We start from the raw sequence: 7374 nt of genomic DNA, 5'->3' as shown, positions 1-7374 counted from the left end.
AGGACAGCAAAAGCTTGCCATTAATTAGGAATATTGCGCCTTTGTTCCAGTTTTGATTTGCTCCTTTTTCACATAGTGGGTGATGTTCATTAAAATAGTATCTGCAGATAAGTGCTATCTAAGTTGTATCTACTTATAAATTAGTATTTACTTCAACCTAAAAGTAAATACCTGAACCCATATGCAAACAGAAATGCTTATCTTATTCTTGTAAGCAAATACATTATAATATACATAAGTATCTACTAATTTGCTTGTTTGGTTACCGCCAGATTTGGCAAAAATCGATAATTTTGACGTTCAAAAGATAAAACAGCCTGTGGAGTTCTTATCTAGATTTTTGATGTGCCAAGTTGGAAACTAGAAACAGAAACACCTTTATGATTTTGTAAGCGTTTTTGAACGAAATTTTTTTTGCCCGGAATCACTTAATAATCTCGTCAAAAATTTGAACAAGCTAAGCATTATTAGCTAGTACCGATAGTTTTCGAGAATTATTGACCTATTTAAAATAAACTTTGTTTATGCTTATTGGCAGGATTTTGGAAATCCAAACATCTAAAGAGTGTTTATCTAAGACTGATAAATGTTTTGAGTAATATTTTTTTAAATAAAAAAATTTGGTATCTGCAGACGAACCTATAACTCCAGCTATTTACTCGGGTTTTTTCCTATCTGGTAGACTTTAAACGCAGATTCGGTATTTCGTTTTGGACATCATAGTTCAAAAAAATGTCTCCCAAACTTATTCGTTTGTTTATGATGAGCCCAGAGAAAGCCAAAACGCATTGAAATCGACGAAAAATCATCTTGAAAATTTAGAAACTATTAAACTCTACTTACAGCTGACGGTTTTCAGCCTATTAACGTAACACAATAAAAAAATAAAAAAAAAGTTTTTTTATCAGAAGAGAATATTTTTGTTTACAAATTAGGATTTTAAAATTTATAAAAGCTTGGAGAACCATCATAAGTCATAACAATACTACATTACAGAATTATACTTTTTTAAATTGAGCATTGTTCCCAAAGCGTTTATGAGCAAAAATATTCTCCTCTGATTGGAAAACATTATTTTCTACTTTTTAGTGCATCTTTCAGATAAAAGCTTTTTCTAAAAAAATGTTTTTTTAATTTTTCATTTATTGCTTTTTAGTCTTTACTTATTTTAAACATCTTTTCTCTGAGATTTAGTTTTGCCGTATTATTGTAACACTATTATTTTGCTGATTTGTGCAAACTTGTTTAGTGGGTATGTGATAGAAAACAGCTGTGAGCATTGAAAGCACATCCTAACCTCTGTTCTGTGTCTATACTCTATCATCCAAGATAAATGAATTAAAAAAAATAGTGACATTTGTTTGTAACAAAACATAATGAAAATGATTAGGTATTAATATATTTCCCAATGACTAACATACCGTTAATGTTGAATTAAGTTACGATATGCACACATCGAAAACTCATTTGTAAACATAACTTAAAATTGGAAAACCCCGTTTAACCCCTTTAGGAGATATTTAAACACATAGGATTGCATTGTCACACACATTATGTAAGTATGCAAAATTTCAATTCATTAGGACAATGGGAACCCTTTCAAATTTGGCTCCAAAAGTATGAAACAGACAGGCAGACTACAAAGCAAGTTAAACAATATATATATATAAAAATAAATAATTAAAAACAGACAAGTTAAATAAAAGCTTTTAATAATAATAAATAATGGAAATAATAATAATGATAATAATAAAAGCTTTTAAAAATTCGTTTATCAATTTCAATAACAAATTTAAAATGATAAATCGGCTTTTGTGAGCCCACCGGATCACTGTCAACCACTGCACACTTTCTGCCGAAAAACGCTATTGTTTTCTTGGGGTTCTTAATACGGTAAACGAAGCCTTTTTCAGTAAATTGATTTTCTGCAGAAACATGTATAACGAATAGCAAACTAGTGACTTTATAAGTACATGCTAATTTTTATTTGTAACTTCTCTATTTTATGAATATAGACATAAGTAGAAACTTATTTTTTTATATTTTTTAAGCATATGCTAATACCACTTAAGTATTAGCATCTACTTATTGCTACAAAAGTATATACTTACTTAAAAAATTATAAATATAAGCATGTTCTGATTTTAAGAACATCACCCATTATAATGCAAACGCAAAATGGTACTTAAAATATCCGCGAATGTAGTTTTTCATTCCAATTTGCTTTAAAAGGAATTCAGTTTAAAACACCGAATTTTCACTCTCACTTTTTGCAAACTTGGAAAGTTCTTTTGGAGTGTATTTGTTTAAACCGTCAGGGGGCTAGACCTTGCAATTAACTTAAGGTATTTGTTTTTAAATCCTGGAAGATTTGGGAAGTAGCCCCGTCGAATGAGCAATCCTCGGGGATGCGGGCTCTCCCAAGACGATATTCTGGGAAACATGCGCATCCCGACAGGTCCCAAGGGAGGAATCGTGATCCGAGTGATGAACAAAGCTTACCACCACATACGATTACAAGTGAGGGACGTTTCCCTTCAGCAAATCAACACTTTTTTGCCCTCGTGTAGCTAAAAAGTCCATGTGTGGGGCCGGCGAAATGATGTATCGTGGGGAATTCGCTCGGTATGTTACCTTTTAGTGGTAGTTGGCTTTGACGTGAGAAGGAATGTAATAAAAGTAAGCGAGGGTGCATTCGAGGGGTAGATACAGTTGATTGTTGTAGGTGTGTTAGCTGGGGGCGATTTCTTCTCGTACTAAATAATGAAAATAAAGTTGGGGGTATGGCAGGGATATTTGTCAGGAATTTCTAATGACATGCGGGAATTTGCTGAAAAGTGGGATTTTTTTGAAATGATCACTTGGATGTTGTTTTAATCTGTAAAGTAGAAAGCTGTGTAAAAAGTCAATCTAAACAATTTAAATTTAAACATACTGGCAAAAGGGTTCTCCGGAATTTAGGATAATCTCCTTTAATCTGACCGAAAGTCTGGTCTTCTAAAAAGGCAACTTTGTTTAAGAGGATTATTCCTGATATATAACTTCCCATATCCAAGTCTACCGTAATCACCATGTAGACGTTTAATTTGAAAGAGCTTTTGCCTACGATGTAAAATTAAACCCCCAAGAGTATTACTTTTTATCTTCAACTTTGCATTCGCGAAATGAATTTCTAAAATTAATAACCGTGCTCTGGATTAGGATGCTAGTCCAAAGTAGTCTGTCAACCAACCGCAATTATTTCACTGCAAACACATGAATCGTTCCTTGCAATCGAGCGCAAGCGCCTCCTTCTTTCTGCCTCTCAATGTGGAATTAATTAAAGATTTAATTAAAACGTAGTCGATTTGGAAATGATATTTCGTTTATAGCCGCGCAAATCTTAAAAGACCTCGAAACTTTTCCTTAAACGACTCTAAAGGGAAACGGTAAATAAACTGCCGCCAAGCGCACAAGTAACTCCGGATTGCAGGGACTTATTGGCAACTAATTTGATTGGCACATTTATTCCCTAAGGAGGTGATGCCGGCAGCTCTAAATTTCCGTTTGAAATTTACCAAAGTAAGCGTGAAATTGTTTATTCTACTTGTAGCTGGAATTCCCTCAAGGAAAATTAATTTTGCACTAATTATGGAATGTGGCTTATTTATTATTTATCTTAGGGTGAAACGCCGCGAAAAACTCTCAACAAATACGTCGATAAATCACACTCGGCGGCCACCTTATTTTTTGTCTCCCATATTTATTAATGAAGGCAAACTTTTCCAACTTTCCAGACGTCGTTTGCTGTATCAAACAAGAGTTACGATCATTGCAATTAGAAAGTTTTGTAAAGTTTATTGTTCAATTTTGTTTCAATAGTCCGAGCACGGCTCAAAGCCCGGCTTTTAATAATTAATAAAATCAATAAAATTTATTCGCTGCACGCAACAGCTTAATGGAGTTAACGACATTAAAAAGCTCCGTTTTGCCGCGATTGCTTCGAATTCCTCGAATCGTAAAAAGTTTGTCAATTTCTCTTATCTCGAACGAGATCATATCAGCGACCTGCATATTGCAGCTATTGACAAGGCCCCTATACATTGGTAATTTGTAATCAGTCATGCATGCCAATGTATCCGGCCTGTGAATGAAGGACCATATTTCACAGCAATCTGCGAAGTTTCAGCTTCAGATGCTCAATTTACGATCGACCGCTGTCCATCCGACTCCTACATTAAACATAAATCAGCGGCCTCAACGAGCTTTATTAAAATTAAACTATTTGTGTCCTCTACCTGTACCCAAGAAAACATCCGAGGAAAGCTGCAATTTATGGTAACGATCGTTATCGTCCGCGCCAGACGAAAAGAAAATAATTAAATAAATATCATTTATCAGCATCACCAGTCTCAATTACAATTACAAATTGCTTCGGGAAAAATGTAGTTAATTAATTAATTGGCCTAGTTTCCAATAACCAAAGGTCCGGAAGGAACAGCCAATCCGCAATTAAAAGGTTTTAAGAGTTCAGCCCCAGTTTGTATGAAATAAGAATTTGAATTTGCTGAAGAGCAAGCAATTACGTTTAATAAAGAACGGCTTTAGTAGCAAAGTTATTGTCCAAAAATCGGGCTTAATGCCGTGTGGTTGCGTTTATCGAGTCGATTGGTTGTTCACTTTTCAATTTTAATGTGCTCGTATCCGCAATCCAATGAACAATTCATAGGTAAGAGCGTTTGAGCTCTCGTTCGATGGAATTATTGGCTCTGGTTCCTGTTTGTTGGCGATTCCGGTACTGCAGTAAGTACTTCCGAATTTATGGATATTTCCAAATAATTTAGCCACAGTTTAGAATTTATCTCGTCTATGGAATAAAGTCGGCAACTCCACCTGCAATAAACAACACTCGACTCCTGGTTGCCGTGCTCCAAAGTGTTCTTCCACCACGTCCTTTTTCGTCGGAATGAAGCTTTAAAACAAGCGTGATATAAAAGTAAACAAGTTAGAGCGCTTCTGAGGCACCATTCTTCTTTGTCATTCTAAGAGCGAGATTTCCTTAATTCTATTATCCGTATTCAGTCCGCGCCTCTTCTGGAAACATATTCAGCATAAATACAGTTCGGTTGATTCCCGCAGGGCTCTGGGGCGCGCTACGGTCGAGACCTGCCGAAATTTTCAATTCGCAATTATCGACTTGAGAAATCCCCTGATTATAGGACTGATTCTGTTTGGGAATGGCGATTTTATTATGTTACGCATGCCGCTCAAAAATAGAGCTGAATAATGTTGGTAGTTGTGGAGTTAATTGGGCGAATAATGGGGTTATTGTCTTGAGAAGCACCTGGAGTTACAATAGGAGGCAACTATGGCCGAGATGGATCCCTGTCGCATTCACACCGGGGCCTAGATAAGACTTAACGAGTCAAACAAGTATTTACTTTTAACGATACTTCCTTGTGGTGTCATTTCAAACTGCTGGGTGTTATTTTCACATTGTCTCGTAACAAGAACGAAATATTCTATGTGGAAGAACGAGCTGGAAATGTGTTGTCGTAAACACATAGTTGGAGAAATTACGGTCGAATTAAAACCCAGGGGCTTCTATCCGAAAGGTTTACAGTCGGATTTTAGGACCGTAACGTTTTAAAATGCTCCTGGATACGGAGTATTTTATTTAAAAACGCTGCATTTGTGTAATACTCTTAAGTTGAATTGTTGAGGTGCGCTGGCGGGTGAAAAGTGCTAAATGATTTTAAATTCCGCGACTTAAAATGTGAATTTTAATAAAGCCGACGGCGACGACGAGATCAGCAAACCATTAAACATTCTTTGTTACACAGATTTATTCGCAAGCAAAACTTGGTCTTGTGGGCATAGGGTCGTAATGTTGGTCATATGTCAGCATAACACCCCCAGCTGATCAAGATCTGGTAATAAATGTTCACATGGAAGCTCATTACCACTTTGATGGACACCCACTGACCGGTTTGATTAATCTTCCATGAATTTTAGGACCTCCTACTTCCGTCAACAGTTAACACGTTTGGCCGACCACCATATTTAAAAGTGCAGACCTTAATGAACTAAAATGAACATTCGTTATTAACGCTAGACCTATTGGGATACCCAATTGCATTACGTCTAGATTAAATTACCTGCGGTTGAAGTTCTGTTTTAATTATCGGAATGGTTGGTTGAAATTTACATCGGTTTATATCTACATTAAATTTACCGTTAGTTTCGACTAATAATAAGTTGAGCGGATTTACATAAATATGTTAGTAACCGAAGCATCCTGATCCTGCTCAAGCGGTTTGCACTCAACCACATTGCCTCAAATTAATTTCTACACGTTTTCCATTATGCAATTAAAATAAAGGATTAGCCAGTTGAAGCAGTGATTAGAAACTGGAAGAATCAAACCCAATAAATAGTGTCTGATTACAGGAACAAGCCACAATCAGAAATTCAAATGTGCTGCCTAATCTAAATATGTAGAGGTCGTTTTTCAGCGTCGCGTAATTTTTCGTTGGATTTGTGTCTTCTTCAGTATAAATTACCGAAATAAATATACTAAAAGGAAAAGTGTGTCGTGGGATTTGCATGTATGATTTCGGCGTGCTTAAATCGTACTTAAAAATCGCAATAAATGGATTCGCCTTCGTGTGCGATGTTTGTGTTAAAAATTGGCTGTCTTTGGGAAATAATGACGATGCCTTATAAGGTGACACCTTAAGCTTAATTTTTATAGCAATCACGATGAAAAATTTGCAACTTAAAAAGCTTACCATTGAATTGTAGGCAGGTGTTCATGTAATGTTACCTCTTGTTCCCGAGAAGTATTTAAATCCGGTTAAGAATGGCACCTATTTATAAGCGATTGTCACAAACTGTCCCAACAAAACCCTTTTTCATGATTACCTTGCCATTAGCATAGCCGCCTTTTCATGAATAATGATGCGATGAGACCTGAATTTACACATTCTTCTCCTTTTTGCACCACCAAAGCCTAAATATAAATTTTATAAAACCATTGGCTTTAACTGAAAGTCAAATCTATCGCTGGAATGACTTTAGAACAAGTCAATCGTTAATTTAATTGGATTTTTTAGAACATGTGTGACATTTGGATCGGATTATCCTTGATCCTTTGACCTTAATTAAGGGTTTAATCATTTTGCTCTTTCGAGTATAATGCGTGGGCTGAAGTTCAGCGTCAAATCAAAAGCAAAATTTCACAAAATAATTTAACTTTTAAATTACACTGGCTAAAAATATATCGTCTCCAGTGCTCGATTTTATCTAACTAACACATCTACCGTCTGACTATTGCTGTTAAAAAGCTGCCAATTATTTCCGACCATTAAAAGAACCAGATGGCGCTGTGAGGGC

At 35.7% G+C, this 7374-nt stretch overlaps 1 long non-coding RNA gene across 1 annotated transcript; it reads right to left on the bottom strand.

The window, feature by feature from the left end:
• Positions 1–5823: 5823 nt before the first annotated feature.
• On the bottom strand, positions 5824–7129 carry LOC107398531 (uncharacterized). The gene is made up of 3 exons (XR_010333780.1): positions 6904–7129; positions 6771–6848; positions 5824–6065 (listed from the first exon to the last, which is right to left on the bottom strand). It is a non-coding gene; the product is annotated as an uncharacterized LOC107398531 (long non-coding RNA).
• Positions 7130–7374: the final 245 nt, after the last annotated feature.

This window comes from Tribolium castaneum, chromosome 4, assembly GCF_031307605.1.
Source record: "Tribolium castaneum strain GA2 chromosome 4, icTriCast1.1, whole genome shotgun sequence".
NCBI lineage: Eukaryota > Metazoa > Arthropoda > Insecta > Coleoptera > Tenebrionidae > Tribolium > Tribolium castaneum.
This window is presented reverse-complemented; position numbering and strand designations above follow the sequence as displayed.